The following is an 18,852-nucleotide window of genomic DNA, read 5'->3' as shown; positions in this document are numbered from 1 at the left end:
TACTTCTTTTTAGTTTGCTTCATTACTACAGCATTTGTTGAGACTTTATTCATTTTAGTTTGTCCTACAGGCTATCTGTTAATATTATAGAATAATAAGGTGAAACAACATTAGAGAGATAATTTTCTCTGCTTAGGCTTATCTGAAGAAAACAGATTTTTTTGTTACCAAAGAACACAATGGTAGGATTGAGGTGGTTAAATTACAGTTCTTTCAAGACTGTATAGTGTTATAGTGTGTCAAGCATTGCTTAGTTTTCCTTGCTTGTACAGCAGTGAGTATCCCCACCTGTCATGCGGGAGACTGGGGTTCATTTCCCCAGCTGAGGCTAGTTTAACATGGGGAAGTACAAAGTCTCGCACCTTGAGAATAATAAGCCCAGGCACCAGTACGTGCTGTGGAACCATTGACTACAAAGCAACTTTGCAGAAAAGTCCTTTGGGGTCCTGGCCGACACCAGGCTGAACATAAGCCAGCAATGTGCCCTTGCAGCAAAGAGGGTTAACAGTATCCTGGGCTGTATTAGCACGAGTATTGCCAGCAGGTTGAAGGAGAGGATCTTTCCTCTCAGCACTGGAGAAGGCCACACCTGGAGTGCTGAGTCCAGTTCTGGCTCCCCAGGACAAGAGAGATATGGACCTTCTGGAAAAAAGTCCAATGGAGGGCCACAAGGATGATTAATGTGTTGGAGCACCTCACATGTGAGGAAAGGCTGAAAGCTGGGACTGTTCAACCTGGAAAAAAGAAGGCTCAGGTGGATCTTATCAATGTATAAAAATACCTGAAGGGAGGGGGCAAAGAAGAGAAAGCTAGGTTCTTTTCAGTAGTGCCCACTGACAGGACTAGAGGCGATGGGCACAAACTGAAACACAGGAGCTTCCATCTGAATATCAGGAAACGCTGTGAGGGTAAACAAGCACTGGACAAGTTGCCCAGAGAAGTTGTGGAGTCTTTCTCCTGGGAGATATCTAAAAGCTGTCTGGACATGGTCCTGAGAAACCTGCTTTAAGTGACCCTGCCTGAGCAGGAGGATTAAGACCAGATGACATTCAGAGGTCCCTTCCCACCCCAAGTATTCTGCGATTCTGTGAGAAGCTCACAGGATCATTTCTCTAAGCAAGCTCAACTTTTAGAAGTTATGTAAATCCTAGTGGAATTTTGACACACTATGACTTTGTGGCTCTCGACCAAAGGAGACAGAAACTGTTAAATCTTTTAATTTCCTGACTAATTTATGTGATAAATTTTCTGTTATTCTTTGACAATTTTCTTTTGGCTTAGATTATTGTTAGTGAATAACTCATTTACATCTGTATGATCATGGTACAGAAAAAAAATTTCAGGGTTTGGATTTTTTGTTATCTTGTTCTTCCCCCCACCCCCCTTTTTCTAGGACAAGGAATCTTTACTGCCTACTTGCATTAACTGCACAAACACGCATAGAAACAGATAAACAAGAATAATAGAAATTTTAGCTGTAGAAAATGGCAAAAAAATAACATTAAGATCTGATAATTCCTCATTGAAAGTTTAACAAAGAACTAAAGAAATTAACATTTCCTTTCTCTATCAAATATTAAGAATTTAGTTACCTTTTGGTCTGAAGAGTGCTTTAACTTAAGAGTATAAAAATATTAATCATAGAATCAGAGAATCATAGAATTATCAAGGTTGGAAAAGACTTGTAAGATCATCAAGTCCAACCGTCAACCCAACATCACCATGACTCCTAAACCACACCCTGAAGCGCCACGTCTACACTTTCTCTGAACACCTCCAAGGATGGTGACTCCACCACCTCTCTGGGCAGCCTGTTCCAATGCCTGACCATTCTTTCAGTAAAGACATTTTCTCCTAATACCCGATCTAAACCTCCACTGACGCAGCTTGAGGCCATTTCCTCTTGTTCTATTAAAAGTAACCTGGGAGAAGAGACCAACACCCACCTCATTACCACCTCCTTTCAGGTAGCTGTAGAGAGCAATAAGGTCTCCCCTCAGCTTCCTCTTCTCCAGGCTAAACAACCCCAGTTCCCTCACCTGCTCCTCATAAGACCTCCTCTCCAGACCCTTCACCAGCTTCCTTACCTTTCTCTGGACACGCTTCAGCAACTCAATGTCCCTCTGGTAGTGAGGAGCCCATCTTTTTCTTGTTGTTTTTGAGGTGTAGCCTCACCAGTGCTGAGTACAGGGGCACGATCACTTCCCTACTTCTGTTCCTGATACAAGCCAGGATGCTGCCGGTCTTCTTGGCCTCCTGGGCACGCTGCCGGCTCATGTTCAGGTGGCTGTCAACCAGCACCCCCACGTCCTTCTCGGCCAGGCAGCTCTCCAGCCACTCTTCCCCAAGCCTGTAGTGTTGCATGGGGTTGTAGCGACCAAAGCACAGGACCCAACACTTGGCCTTGTTAAACCTCATACAACTGGCCTCGGCCCATTGGTCCAGCCTGTCCAGATCCCTCTGCAGAGCCTTCCTACCCTCGAGCAGATCGACACTCCCACCCAACTTGGTGTCATCTGCAAACTTACTGAGGACGCACGCGATCCTTTCTTCCAGATCATTCGTAAAGATATTAAACAAGACTGGCCCCAAAACTCAGCCCTGGGGAACACCAGTGGTGATGGGACACCAACTGGATTTAGCTCCATTCACCACATCTCTCTGGACTCAACCATCCAGCCAGCTTCTTTACCCAGCAAAGTCTACAGCTGCCAGCTTCTCTAGGAGGATGCTGCGGGAGACAGTGTCAAAGGCTTTGCTAAAGTCCAGGCAGATAACAACTGCAGCATTTCCCTTATCCACTAGGCAGGTTACCTGGCCATAGAAGGAGACCAGGTTGGTCAGGCAGGACCTGCCCTTCATGTAGCCGTGCTGGCTGGGCCTCATCCCCTAGTTGTCCTGCACCTGCCTGCTGGGTGCGCACAAGATGAACTGCTCCATAATCTTCCCCAGTACCAAAGTCAAGCTGACAGGCCTGTAGTTCCCTGCATCCTCCTTCCAGCCCTTCTTGTAGATGGGCGTCACATCGGCAAGCCTCCAGTCATCTGAGACTTGCCCTGTGTAACCAGGACTGCTGGTATATGATGGAGAGTGGCTTGGCAAGCTCCTCCACCAGCTCTCTCAGTACTCTCGGGTGGATCCCATCCAGCCCCATAGGCTTGTGAGTGTCCAGGTGGCACAGCAGGTTGTAAACTGCTTCCTCCTGGTTTATGGTTGGGTTTATTCCACTCCCTGTCCCTGCCTTCCAGCTCAGGGGGCTGGGGATAACTGGTCCGGCAGTTAAAGACTGAGGCAAAGAAGGCATTTAGTACCTCAGCCTTTTCCTTGTCCTTGGTGGCAATGTTCAACTCTATGTCCAATAAGGGATGGAGGTTATCCCTGTTTCTCTTTCTGTTGTTAATATATTTGTAAAAATATTTGTTATTGTCCCTTACAACAGTGGCCAGAATGAGTTCTAGCTGGGCTTTTGCCCTTCTAATTTTCTCTCTGCAGGACCTAACGAGGTCTCTCTACCCTTCCTGAGCTGTCTGCCCCTTCTTCCAAAACTGGTAAACTCTCCTTTTTTCCCTAAGTCCCAGGAAAAGCTCTCTATTGAGGCAGGCCAGTCATATTCCCTTCTTGTTTGTCTTGCAGCACATGGGACAGCCTGTTCCGGTGCCTGCAAGACTTCCTTCTTGAAGAAAGCCCAGCCTTCCTGGACTCCTTTGTCCTTCAGAACTGCCTCCCAAGGACTCTCCTAAACAGTGCCCTGAACAGACCAAAGTCTGCCCTCTGGATATCCATAGTAGTGGTTCTGCTGACCTGTCTTCTTACTTCACCAGGAATTGAGAACCCTATCATATGATCACTAAGCCCAAGACGGCCTCTGACCACCACATCTCCCACCAGTCCTTCTCTGTTTGTTAATAGGAGGTCAAGTGAGGCAACTCCCCTGGTAGGCTCACTTACCAGCTGTGTCAGGAAGTTATCTGCTACACACTCTAGGAACCTCCTAGACTGTTTCCTCTCTGCTGTGTTGTATTTCCTGCAGATGTCCAATAAATTGAAGTCCTCCACTAGAAGAAAGGCTAGTGATCGTGAGACTTCTGCCAGTCACTTGTAGAATGCTTCACCTACCTCTTGATCTTGGTTGGGTGGTAACAGAGGCCTAGCAGGATATCTGCCTTGTTGGCCTTCCCTGTCATCCTTACCCATAAGCCCTCAACCCTGTTGTCACAATTGCTAAGCTCTATACAATCAAAGCACTCCTTAGCATATAGAGTCACCCCACCAATTCTCCTTTCTTGCCTATCCCTTCTGAAGAGCCATCCACTGCAGCACTCCAGTCATAAGAGTTATCCCACCATGTCTCTGTGATGGAGACTAAGTCACAGCCATCCTTCTGCACAATGGCTTCCAGCTCCTCCTGTTCGTTGCTGTGTTGCATACATTGGTGTAGATGTCCTTAGGATGGGGTATTGATTTCATCCCCAGCCTCTGCATGCCACCCCTAGGCTCCTCTCTAGTGGGCCTGGCTATATCGCCTTCCTCCTTTGAACCTAGTTTACAGCCCTCTCAGTAAGCCCCATCAACTCATGTGCAAGAATCCTCTTCCCCTTTTGAGACAGCTAAACTCCATCTGCTGCCAGCAGGCCCAGTGCCATGTAAACCTCCCTGTTGTAAAAAAGCCAAAATTCCACCGATGGCACCAGCCTCTGAGCCACCTATTAATCAGGTGAGTTTTCCTGTTCCTTTAAGTATTCTTCCCTGCCACTGATAGGATTGAGGCAGAACACTACCTGTGCTCCTGATCCTTCAACCAGTCAGCCCAGTGCCCTGAAATCCCTTTTGATTGCTCTTGGACTTCTCTCTGCAACCTCATCACTGCCCACCCGCATAACCAATAGTGGGCAGTAATCAGAGGGCCGTACCAGACCAGGGAGTTTCCTAGTAATGTCTCTGACCTGGGCCCCAGGGAGGCAGCAGACTTTCCTGTGGGGTGGGTCTGGTCAGCACCTTGCGCCCTCTGTTCTTCTCAGAAGGGAACCATCTACGACAGTTACACTCCTTCTCAACAGAGGTGGTCATAATGTGTGGAGCTGACGAACTCACCCTGGGTAACCCCCTGGATGGGTCTTCACCTACATTCTCATTTGCCTAAGTTCCAGAGCCCCATATCTGTTGTGTAAGGGTAGCTGGGAAGGTGAGGGAGGCTGGGAGGGGATTTGTCTGTCACCCCAAGCAGGGACCTCTTTCCACTCCTCCCAGTCTCTTAGGTCCCCTCCTTCAGCTATATATATTTTTAGAACAGAACTGAAAATATGTTTATTCTTGTTGTACAAAACTTGAGTCATAATCTGAGCTTTACTATTATATGGCAGTAGCCAAAGTGTGTTTCTTTCTTCACTTCTTTTTTTGCCTTTAGTTCCACATGAAAACTGAGAATTGAAACAGAAAAACTGTGTGTCAGAACTGTAGGAAAGTTTTGGTGTTGGCATCTACAAAAGGGCATGGTTTGGAGAGGAGAATGATCTAATCTGAAGCCTAACTCCTACACCTTATTTAATATAGTAGAGATTGTACAGATAAGTGAACCATTTTAATCATTAATATTTTTTTCTGTGGGCAAAGGTTGGATCATGTTGTTTGAAGGTAAATTAAACTAATTGGGGAAACAGAAAAATATGGTCAGAAATCTACCTTTGTCTCCCATGACTGTAGTTCTTCAGGGTCTATGTTCTTTCATGTAATGTTTCTTATGCATAACATTTCTTTCCTGTTTGACTGTAATGGGGTGCAATTTCAATTAAACACTTGCATCATCTGTTTCTTTTCTTTCCCAAACCGATACAGCATCAAGTTGGTTTATCTAATGCCATTCAGCTGGAGAGAACCAGATGACGTTTTAAGTAAGGCCACAGCAATAACTTGGCTAGGAGAGGGAATCAGTTAATTTTGGAGACAAAGCTGTGTTGTCTGGGCGCAGTTGTGTTGTTTGAAGGGGAACAGGAAAGGGAGTACAGAACATGCCCCTTCTAAACCAAAGAACTATGGGAAAGGTTGTGCTTTCCTCTGTTCCATATGCTTTTTGTGAGTTCAAATTTTGATCTTCCTTATGAATTCTGTGTATAGCTTAAGAAAAGTCTCAATCAAATAGAGAAGAATAAACATCTGAAATACTAATATAAGAGTGTGACACACTATGGGGAAATGCAATCTCTTGCTTGAGTAATGTTCTGTTTCATTATGCCTGAGAACAACCTGTAAGCCCACTGAGCTGAGTGAACACTTTGCTCTCTGTCTGCCTCACAAACCTCTTGAGTCAAATATTTCACTTGTACCTAGCAGAAACACTGATGTAATACTGATGATATGAATAGTGAATGCTGAATTAAACCACTTTTGAAGGAGTAAATAGTAAGACCAGTTAGTCCAGTTAGTGGTCAATGTGCTCCTGTCTAGTCTGATTTACATGATATATCAAATGCTAAAGAATTCATGAGAAAGAAGGGCCAGTGGACAAGAATTTTTTCTGAGTAGTGAGGACGTCAGTTTTGGTCCGCATCTGTCCATACTTGAGAATGTAGTGAGGATTGCATGGGACACAGATCTATGGTTTAAATTTCCACTGCTGTGACCTATGTCATAGTTAAAGAAATAAAAAAATCAGAAAAATAGAAAACCAAAAGGATACAGCAGCTGATGTGCTATACTCCATGTTGGCTTGCAAATATAGAGCATTGAGCTTAGAGAAAGGGGGAAGAAGAAAGAAATTAATTCAATAAATCTCTCTCCCAATTAAGAGTGCACATGCTACCCATTCATAAAAGAAAAACACTTCTTTTCTTCTTATTATTATTTTAATTGTTTTTTCTCTTCCTGTTTCTCTTACACTCTCCGTTGCAGGCATTTCTTAGTAAGTGCCAGCCATGGGAAGAGAAAAGGAGAGGTAGAAACCATGCTGTGATTTACATAAATGGACTTTGACATTGTGTCATCTGCATGCTGTAATATTTATGTAAGCAATGGATTTTTCCATTACGTGCAGATGTTGGAAGCTGGTATTTACTGAAATTGTTTTATAGAGGGTTTTAACCTTGGTGTGTACAGCAATGTGTATTTCCAAATGAAATGTTCTATTTCCTATGTATGCACAATATTTTTTGCTTTGTATATGACCTATAGAAACAAGTATTGACATCATTTGGGGACAGGTGAAGTCATAATTCTCATCATGAGCAGCTGAACACTTCAGGTGATGTTTCAGGTTTGACACTACAATTACCTAATGCAGTTGCTGGCCGCACAGGCTAGCCTTCTTTAGTCTTGGAAACCATAAAGTTGGCTTATACTCTGCCCTCAAGCCTTCCTGATGTTCAGGGTTTAATGAATCTGTAGTCCTCTTACCCCGTAGCCATAGAAATATGTTGGTTTTGTAACTGCCACTACTTGAGCTTATGATAAAGGAATTCAGGGGTGTTCAGAAAAGAATCCTAACTTTTCAATCACCTTTAGATTCAGCACTGGAGGTGGCCTGTGATACGCTTTTCACTGTGGTTTGAGTGTAGCCTTGAGAGACTAACCACTTTTTTGAGGATGTACCTCAAGGAGGCTGTAATTTCAGAAGAGCTCTTGTCAATATTTTTGTGTGCATGTGGGTGGCTCTTTTCCAATAGTATCACTACCAGAGGTAGTGATTAAATAAAAAGTAACTCTAGACTTCTATATGGAAAAGTTCTGGAAATCTATGAAGAACTGAGGTGATTTGCAGCTTTTCTTAAGTGCCAGTAAATTCTCTTCCTCCACGATTTTAGGCTCTGTGGAACAAGCTATTCACAGAGTAGCTGGAAGTCACTTAGTGACTTGATGCCAGCAGTGCAACTTTCTTTGCCTTAAACATTTGGGAGGATGAAGATTAATTAATTGGCTGTCTCTTGAGGAATAGATTTATTACAGAGTAAAAAGTAGTAATTAATGCATATAAAGGAGTCTCCTAAAATCAAGATGTTTGCCACCAGTTGTTACAGAGTGAATCTAAAAGGGAAGATTTAAAGGCACTGTTATTAAGATGTAGTTGTAGATTAATCTGTAGCTATCATGTATGATTAATCTTATGAAAGTGACAGTGAGAAAAAGCAAAATTAAGATTGCTTAGTAAATGCTGGAGAAAAGACAGTATGAAATGTTTGTCCCTTGTAACTGCATTTTCCCAGTGTTTCTTTAAAATGAAAATTCAGTGCTATTTATCCTCATAAGCTAAGAAAGTTTTCCATAAAGTGTATTTACAAATACACAAGTAAAATACCTTCTGTATGACAGATGTTACTCGTGAGAGAATTACATTTTAAAATCAAAGCAGAAGCCACAGAGATGTATATGAAGGTTGGACATGCAATTTATAATTTAATTATTTTCTCTCCAGCTTTTTTGTATGCAGTAGTTCATGTCCCACTCCTAACCCAGATACAGTATATTCCAGCTACTGAGTAGTGAACTGCCCAATGAACATTGGACACTTGGTTCATTCCTAATACCTTAATGCAGATTCTACAAAAATTACTTGATCACTTTTTGCTCTTTACCGTCTCTCTCTGTTATAGAAATGGGTCTAGTAAGAAGTAAATAATTGAATCACTGTGAAAAATACAATGACTGCTTTGGGGTTTAGAAATGTCCAGACTTACACCTATTCTTGACCTGTCCTGTAAATAAGTTAACTGCCTTGGAATCTGAAATCCTTTGTTACTAAGCTGCTCAATAAGTAAGTACTGGAAGGAGGAATAAGAGCTCTTTAGAGAAGTTTGTATTCCATGTACTCTCTTCCCATTTTGTTATTTTGTTTTCCCAAGTAGACCCTTGGAACAGTGGATCCATTTAGTCCGCTGTTAAATTGATGTTTCCAATGCTGTTTGGTTGTTTGTTTAAATTGCCATTCTACCTTCAGATATACTTAACACAAAAACATTTTCTTAAAGAACCTATTTCCACTTAATATGTTGGGCTTCATCCTGTTTGATTAGCTTTATGGCACAAAGGAACCTATTCCAATTTTGCATCAAGAAAATTTCAGTTCAATACAAAGACCAAAATGTGGTATACCATTCCATTTAGAAAAAGTTTGGTAAAAACTCTACCTTAGTACTTTTGAGAATGCTGTTGCTCTGTTCTCATAACCAATGCAGTATCTTGTCTAAAATGTGGTAAAACACAAGTACTCAGCAGTGGGAAATGTAGAATTTGGTTTCTTCATAAGTTTGGCCAAGCACGTCTCAAAACCTGAACTGTCCAGTGAAAGTAAATACAGAAAGGTTCACAAAACTTTAGGGTAACTAATTTCAGAGTAAAAAACAACAATGAGAATTTCTTAAAAACTTCAAGTGTTTTTTTTTGAAGCTACCTGAACTCTTTTTTAGTCCTTGACTGTGTCACTAACACAAGAAAATAAAGGTCATTTAATGACACTTTCTTTGTGGAGGTGAGATTATAGCTAAACTGAGAAGATGAGTTGTATTGCTGTTACATTTTTGTCATCAGGGCTTTAAAATGAGGGGATGAGAAATCTCAGCTTCTTGCCTGTAAATTGTCATCTCTTTCTTTCTGTTATGACAATTGTGCTTTGAACTTAATGGTTTCTCAGTAGGCTTTTAGAATTCTTCTTTCAATTCCCCAGTAAATCTGGATGAGTAGTGGTATCTATCAGTCATCGTCATTACACAGCCTTTCCTGTCTGATAATGAACATATTGAACTAGCATATGCCTCACAACTTTCCTGTGTCTCAAGAACCTTCCTATTCTCCATTTCAATCCCTCAGCTTTATTATCATCCTGCTTTCAGATGCATTGTGTCACTGCAATTATTAAAGTGATGTGATTTTCGTCTCTTTCAGGTGAAGTATTTCTGACCCAGGCCTCCTGGTATATATGACGCTTCTCTTTCCTAGCTTACTAAAGTATCACATCTTCTATGACCTGTTCACACTTAGCATTTTGCTTCTTAATTATTTAAATTTATTATAAATTATGTTAATTAATTTTACTCAGTTGGCGAGGCACACGGCGGCAGCAACAGTAAGTCCTGCGGCTGGGTGCTAGACTGGGGTAGAAAAGGGGGTCCATGTGCCAGGGAACCTGATAAAAAGCCCAGTGGGACCCCTGCGCCAAAAACAACTGGCTGCTCTCACGAGCGAGGCAGATGGCAGACAGGGCTTTGGTGTTGCTGGGGCAATGGCAGGAGATTTGAACGGGGCCCTAGGGAGTGCGAGCAACCTGGAGTGCAGCGAACAGGATGGGCAAACAGGGCGCGGCGTGGCAGTTTGCGCAGGCAGCTGGTGAGCTCTCCTCGTGGTCTACGCTCTCCCAGAAAAGACTTAGCCATGGTCTCTGCTCAGACAAGAGCCATTGCCAAGAGGCATGTGTCAACGCAGACAGAACTCCTCAAAAACATGCAGCCACCCGGGTCTCTGGCTGCAGGCAGTGCCAGAGCCTTGCTCCAGCCATGAGGGTCTCCCAAGACAAGACTCGCATGAGGTGCGAGCAGGTGGAGGACCTGTTCATCATGGTGGCAGAGCTGACAGAAGAAGCTTCAAGACTGAGGAGTGTCAGGGAATGCGAGAGGGAGATAGACTAGTGGAGCCACTCCCTACCATCCCTGAGACGAGCGCACCAGATAGAAGCATCAAGAGAAGGAGTGGCCCGCCTGCCCTCGTGCTGCCAGGCAGAGGAAGGGGACCCAAGATAGAGAAGATGGATGCAGATCCCTGCTCGGTGCAGTAGGCGAATCCCCTACTGGCCAACTTTGCCCCCCCCAGGTGCCCTTCCACAATAGGTATGAGGCTTTGGAACCCAAGGGCCAGGAGGATGAAGATACAGACAGTGATCCACCCAAGGGGTTGACTAGAGGGAACCAGTCAGCCCCACGCATTACAATGGCCACTGGTAAGAAAAAAAGAAGGGTAATTATCATAGACAACTCCCTTCTGAGGGGAACAGAGGACCCGATATGCCGACCAGACCCATCCCATAGGGAAGTCTGCTGCCTCCCTGGGGCAAGGATAAGAGACATTACCAGGAAGCTCCCTAGGCTAGTAAAAGGATCCGATTATTATCCGTTAGTGGTTGTTCAGGTCGGCAGTGATGAGGTAGCTGAGAGAAATGCAAAAGCAATCAAAAGTGACTTTAGAGAACTGGGGCAATTACTTGAAGGATCAGGAGTGCAGGTAGTGTTCTCCTCCATCCCATCGGTAGCCAGGAGACATATGGAAAGGAACAGGAAGTCCCATCTCATTAACATGTGGCTCACAGGCTGGTGCCAGCAGTGGAATTTTGGTTTTTTTGATCATGGGGCAGTTTACATGGCACCAGGCCTGCTGGAGACAGATGGGGTTCACCTGTTGTAGAGGGTGAAATGGATTCTGGCCATCACGGAAACATGGTGGGATGACTTACACAACTGGAGCACTGCAATGGATGGCTACAATCTCTTTAGAAGGGACAGACGAGGGAAGAGAGTTGGAGGGGTAGCCTTGTATGTTAGAGAGTGTTTTGACTCTCTAGAACTCAACAACGGTAATGATAAGGTTGAGTGCTTATGGGTAAGGATCAAGGAGAAGGCCAATAAGGCAGATGTCCTGGTGGGAGTCTGTTATAGGCTACCCAACCAGGATGAAGAGACAGATGAAGCACTCTACAAGCAGTTGGCTGAAGTATCACAATCTCTAGCCCCTGTTCTCCTGGGATACTTCAACTTACCAGATATCTGCTGGAAATACAACACAGCAGAGAGAAAGCAGCCTTGGAGGTTCCTGGAGTGTGTGGGAGATAACTTCTTGACGCAGCTGGTAAGCCAGCCAACCAGGGGCGGTGTCCTGCTGGACACACTGTTTACGAACAGAGAAGGCCTGGTGGGTGATGTGGTGGTTGAAGGCTGTCTTGGGCTCAGTGACCATGACATGATAGGGTTTTTGATTCTTGGCGAAGTAAGGAAAAGGGTCAGCAAAACCACTACCCTGAACTTCAGAAGGGCAGACTTTGGATTGTTAAGGAGTCTAGTTAAGAGAGTCCCTTGGGAGGCAGTCCTGAAGGGCAAAGGAGTCCAGGAAGGCTGGATGTTAATAAAGAAGAAAGTCTCAAAGGAGCAGAGGCAGGCTGTCCCCATGTGCTGTAAGTTGAGCAGGTGGGGAAGAAAGCCATCTTGGCTGAATAGTAAGCTGGAACTCGAGAAAAAAAGGAGAGCTTACCGTCTTTGGGAGAAGGGGCAGGTGAGTCCGGAGGACTACAGGATATTGTGAGGTTATGCAGGGAAAAGATTAGGAAGGCAAAGGCCCAGCTGGAACTTAAACTGGCTGCCACCATTAAAGATAACAGAAAATATTTTTATAAACACATCAGTGACAAAAGGAGGGTCAGGGGGAATCTCCCTCCTTTGTTGGATGCAGAAGGTAACCTTGCCAGGAAAGATGAGGAGAATGCTGAGGTACTTAATGCTTTCTTTGCCTCAGTCTTTAATAGTCAGACTGGTCACCCTCAGGGTTGTCGGGCCTCTGTGCTGGGAGATGGAGATAGTATGCAGAGTGAAGTCCCAGTTGTTGAAGAGGTGGCAGTCACCAACCTGCTCCTTCACCTGGATGTTCACAAGTCCATGGGGTCGGATGGGATCCACCCGAGGATACTGAGGGAGCTGGCAGAGGAGCTCTCCAAGCCGCTCCATCATTTATCCCTGGTCAACCAGGGAGGTCCCAGATGACTGGAAACTAGCAAATGTGACGCCCCTCTACAAGATGGGTCAGAAGGAGGATCCGGGGAACTACAGGCCTGTCAGCCTGACCTCAGTGCCAGGAAAGGTCATGGAGCAGATCATCTTGAATGCCATTATGTGGCATGTGAGGGACATCCAGGGGATCAGGCCCAGCCAGCATGGGTTTATGAAAGGGAGGTCATGCCTCACTAACCTGGTCTCCTTCTGTGATAAGGTGACCTGCTTAGTGGATGAGGGGAAGGCTGTGGATGTTGTCTACCTGGACTTTAGTAAGGACTTTGACACTGTCTCCCAAAGCATTCTCCTGGAGAAGCTGGCTGCATTACAGCTTGGAAAAGTGCACTCTGTGCTGGGTCAAAAACTGGCTGGATGGCCGAGCCCAGGGAGTGGTGGTGAATGGAGTCAAATCCAGTTGGCAGCCAGTCATGAGTGGTGTTCCCCAGGGCTCAGTGTTGGGGCTGGTCCTGTTCAGTATCTTCACTGATGATCTGGATGAGGGGATTGAGTGAACCCTCAGTAAGTTTGCAGATGACACTAAGCTGGGTGGGACTGTTGATCTGCTCGAGGGTAGGAAGGCTCTGCAGAGGGATCTGGACAGGCTGGATCAATGGGCCGAGGCCAGTTGTATGAGGTTTAACAAGGCCAAGTGTTGGGTCCTGCGCTTTGGTCACTACAACCCCATGCAACACTACAGGCTTGGGGAAGAGTGGCTGGAGAGCTGCCTGGCCGAGAAGGACGTGGGGGTGCTGGTTGACAGCCACCTGAACATGAGCCGGCAGTGTGCCCAGGTGACCAAGGAGGCCAACGGCATCCTGGCTTGTATCAGGAATAGTGTGGCCAGCAGGAGCAGGGAAGTGATCGTGCCCCTGTACTCAGCACTGGTGAGGCTACACCTCAAAAACAACAAGAAAAAGATGGGCTCCTCACTACCAGAGGGACATTGAGTTGCTGGACCATGTCCAGAGAAAGGTAAGGAAGCTGGTGAAGGGTCTGGAGAGGAGGTCTTATGAGGAGCAGGTGAGGGAACTGGGGTTGTTTAGCCTGGAGAAGAGGAAGCTGAGGGGAGACCTTATTGCTCTCTACAGCTACCTGAAAGGAGGTGGTAGCGAGGTGGGGGTCGGTCTCTTCTCCCTAGTAACAAGTGATAGGATGAGAGGAAATGGCCTCAAGCTGCATCAGGGGAGGTTTAGATCGGGTATTAGGAGAAAATGTCTTTACTGAAAGAATGGTCAGGCATTGGAACAGGCTGCCCAGAGAGGTGGTGGAGTCTCCATCCCTGGAGGTATTTAAGAGAAGGGTAGATGTGGTGCTTGAGGATATGGTTTAGTGGTGGACTTGGCAGTGATAGGTTAGCGGTTGGACTCATGATCTTAAGGGTCTTTTCCAACCTTAACGATTCTGTGATGCTACGGTAACTCCAAGATACTAATAGTGACTGATAACAGACATATTTGTGGTGCTCTGTAGATGTTGGCTTTTGTGAGAAAGCTAGTTGTAGTATGATACTTTAGTAACAGTTTATTCATACAAAGTGGTAGCCTCAATGTCAATCCTTTGTCTAAATCAAGCCTGAATTTTTGGTCAGATATAATGGTTTTTGTTAGTAGCAAGCTTACAAAGTGCGGCAGATTTCTTTCTGTTTCAGCCCTACAAAATTCCATTAGAAATAGCGACACACCCAGCTTCCCACTTCATGTCTTCTTTACTTGTGTGTCTTGTTCTGTTTTCCTCTGTCACAGTCATACTAAAAGCTATGTTGGGGGTCACTTCTCCCTGTGCAGTTTATGTTTGAATCATCATATAGATATATATAGATGGATCATATAGATCCATCATATAGATGGATGTTGAACAATGATGGACATTGATGAAAAAGGTGTGGATGTCCCAAGGAGTATATCTAAGCAAGTAAACTTTTACAGCACAACCCAGCATTTTTGGTTGGACAATGAGCCTTAGTATTTATGTGAAATATTTCCCATATTCTCAAGGAATTTATTTTATAGGAAAATTGGTCTGCCTCTTTCTAAAGAACACCCTATGTAAAGAGATGAGTTTTATCTTGCACACCAGCCTATGTCTACATAGCATAACTTAGTGCCACAGTGAAATATGTAAACTGCCTCTGAACCAGTATTGATACCCTAGTGTTATGCTTTATTTAGCCTAATTAATTGTATTGAAAAACAGCCTTTGTGGAACATAACACTAAAGGAGTGGCTAGAGTGGCTCCCAGTGCTAGAAGTAGACTGCATTGTATTTATCACCTAAATGCCTAAACTGATAAATATGCAAACTGATATGCAAATAATTATGTTAAATGTCATGGGTGACATAGCTGACCATAAGAGGTGTCTGAGAAGGCAGAGCATAAAAGCACTTGACTTTCTTGCTGTAAAAAGCTTCAAAAAGCTGCACTCGCATGAAAAAAAATAAAGTGTCTGGCTCTGTTAAGATTTCTTCTGAGGAGATTGCAGCTATTATTTCTGTTAACTACTGATTAAGCTCAGCTAGGTGTTCTCTGCATATGTGTGTGAGCTTTGAGGCTGGAGGAGACTGTAGGCACAAAGGAGAAGTAGTTCTGAGTATAATATGGGCCTGAGGAAGATACAATTGTACTTGATGGCAAACTGGCAGGCATTCTCCATGAACGGTGTCCGTCTCTATACAGGGAAGACCACGTGAACTGTATATAGGACCCTGCGACAGAAAGAAGGTCAGAGTTGATTCATTCTCTCTGACCTTGAAGTCAATGAATTCAAGAAAAAGAGTTTTGCTGGTTTGTCTATGGCATGTGGTTTAGGGTTTGAAATGTGTCATCTGACATTTGCTTACTGGTGGCCCTAGCTTTCTTTAACATTTGCTTAATATCTGCTAAAATGACACAGTCAAAAGCATAAGCTTAATTTTACTGACAGTGTTCAGTCACTGAACACAGTTGTGGCTTTCCTTACACTTCACAGTTAATGCAAGTATCTTTTTATGCCTGTACAAAATTATTCAACAGAGAGACTAAATAAAATTTAAACTTAAATCTACAGCAAAATTGTAAAAGACAAAAAAGGTAGACATAGGGAGCAGCAAAATCATAGTTTAAGGAACATAATATACAAAGTATATTTCTATCTCATTTAAATGTCACTTAGATTAAGAACTTGATTGTTTTCACCATTTCTATTTTAGGTAAATTATGGGAGATAAGAAGGGGGAAAAGGAAAGAGCTAGGGAATAAAATATATAGTGCATGAATAAATGTATTAAGCATCAAAAATAGTCTGTGTATTAGTGAATTTTCACTACATAAAAGATACTTTTTATCTTCCATTTAGATGAGGACTTAGAAAAGTAAAATAAATTTGTAACTGAATTATTTCCAATGCATTTTCTTAAGTACAGTTCTGACTCTAAAATGTTCTAATTCTCCCAATAAATGCTCAGGTCCACAACACTGAACAAACTTCCATGTAAAAGACATGACCTTATTTTTTAAATAATTGCACAAGTAAATATATTCATAAGAGGAATCTTGCTGGAAAGTTGTATTATCTGGCCAATTTTTGGAACAATGCAAACACCTAGATCATAATTCCTCTTCTTTTTTCCTCTGTCCTTCTTTCTTCTCCTTTTTGCCACACTCTAAAATAAATTTGTTTTACATTCTTTTATTTGCCTGTAGGTTTCTGTGTCTTTCGTGTAGGCTGAAATCAAATTTGAATGAGTTTGCAAAAATGGATTTATTTGTTTTGAACAAGTAAGTTTTCTCTACAGCAAACTGCACTAGTTTCCATGACTCCAGATTCAGTTAACTCTGTTGTGGATCTTTCTTTGGGCTCTGAAGGGAAAAGGGGAGGAAGTAGGATTGCAGAGGAATATGTACAGCATGTCAGGATATGTATTTGATATATTTATTCACTATTTTTTACAAAACATTGAATGCAGACATCACATTTCTTTGCAGCTGGCAGTAGTCTTTAATTTCCAAAAGGTATAAAAAATTCTTTTGTAATATTCCCAATTGGTAGTGTATTAGCATTTTGATTTAATTTTCTCTTAACAAGAATGGGAATTTTACATGTTGCGTTGTGTTGGAAAAATAAATACTAGAGCATGGTGCATCTGCAAAATAGTAATTGCTAAAGTCTTGAGAGACAAATAATAACATATTTAATTAATCAGGTGTGATATTATGCCAAGAGAATTATTCTGGTATTGGGGGTTTTTTGCTAGTCTTATAAAAATTTCGGGAAATAATTTGATTGTGGACAATCAGGAAATTTCTTATTACTTTACATGAATTTCAGTTCATCAGTTATTTTCAGTTTTATGAATTTCTGAGGGAAGAAACTGTATCATGAGGCAATATCTACTTGCCCTTTGCCACACATGTTATTAGGATTATATTTTGGTTTAGACCCTAACAGCAAAAGACATTATTGCATGAAAACCCCAATTCTAAAAGACTTGGGAAGAGGACCGTCTACATCAGTGATAAATACAGGACTAGAAAGAAACTGGAGATAAAAAGCATCTCTCTCCTTTCCCTACGGACATGCCAGGGAGCTTGAACTTATCTGAGAGAGCAAACTTTTCTGACTAATTTCAGTGACAGAAATTACCAAATCTAGAACTCAGGTGGTTTTAATGCCATAAACATTAAGCAAAGCAGAAGACCTTTGGTTGAATGTCCAGTACATTTACTTGGAAGAACTGTCCTTAGTTTGTAACAGCCACTGAGTTTTGGCACCTGTAAAGAAATACTTTTTGCCAGTGATGGTTGGATTTAGGCTGTTAGGCTGATATAATCAGCAACAGAAACTCAGAGAGAAGTACCACACTGTAGGAGGGGGCTGCTGTGCAAGGGCTGGGGAGCTGTGCGCTGAGGGTGGCAGCAAAGCAGGCAGGGGCACAGCGTGCAGTACCACAGTGCCTGGGGTGGGGACAGAGCAGGAAGCAGTGACAGTAGCCAGGGGCAGCCAGCAGGACTGCCATCACCAGACAAGCATGTGGTGGGTTTTCACTCTGCTAGCACTGCACAAAAGTTATGAGAGGAAAAAGGCACAGATTATAGCTTGCTCAGCCTCTGAAAGGTTGAAGCACCACTGCCAGCCTGCAGAAGAACAGCAATTTCTAGCATTTCTATACTGGAACTTGAAACTCTCTATGGAAAGTTTAGTCCTTGCCCTTGATCCACTCTTCTTCCAAAATTTTTCCCATTATGAAACCTCTTTGCTCTTTATGAAGTGAAATGAAATAAAAAGCACTACAGAAGAAGTTACCCCTTAACCTTCAACTTTTATGTGACAATCCATCTTCCCTCATGGCTGAAAGGGTTATGATAGCACTAATAAACAGAGAACCTGTCATTTTACTTAGAATATTGTGCATGAAAACAAATTTTCCTAAATCCACATCTGCCATGTGAAGTTTCAGCCCAGTGAAAATGTAAAATTCAGAACTATAGTTCTCTAAAATAGGGTTTTTGTGTGCTGTCTTCTTACATTTTATTCTGAAAGGGATGAGATTTCTATCAGGCAGTAGCTGACTGAGGAGGATTAGGGATTGGACAGGGAAGTGCTGAGGGTTTGGGTAGCTTTATTCTTTGCTGTTTCTATCCACTTTATTAGATATTAATTAATTTCCTTTCCTTTCTTTTTGACATTTATAATCATAATTGTACCTTTTAATAGCAACAGAATGTCCAACTGCCCTACTGAGGCATTAAAAATATCAGTTATATACAAAGGAAGTAGAATGTTAAAAATACATTTTCAGGCTGCTTAAGCAATTAGTAGTTTTACTGAAATTGAAATGTAAGAAAGAATACAAGAACCAAAACCAGTTCCATTCTTAAAGTCCAAGTAAGGAAATATATGCTATGGATCCTTTTCCTGAGTTGAGAAAACTGCAGCAGAGTGCCTTTACAGTCCTGTCCTTCTTTCCCAAAAGAGGTGCAGTATGCTTGTTAATGTCTATGTCTACTACCTCATACATTTTATGAATTCAGACTCTAAGAGTCTTCTGTAAATACTTCGGAAGACTGTTCCGTGGCATGCAGAGAGAGTGTGCTCTGTCCTTTTGCTGTGTTTCCATCCCCCAAACTGCTTCTGTTGCATCTAGG

Source organism: Phalacrocorax carbo, chromosome Z (genome assembly GCF_963921805.1).
Source record: "Phalacrocorax carbo chromosome Z, bPhaCar2.1, whole genome shotgun sequence".
NCBI classification, from domain to species: Eukaryota; Metazoa; Chordata; class Aves; order Suliformes; family Phalacrocoracidae; genus Phalacrocorax; species Phalacrocorax carbo.
This window is presented reverse-complemented; position numbering follows the sequence as displayed.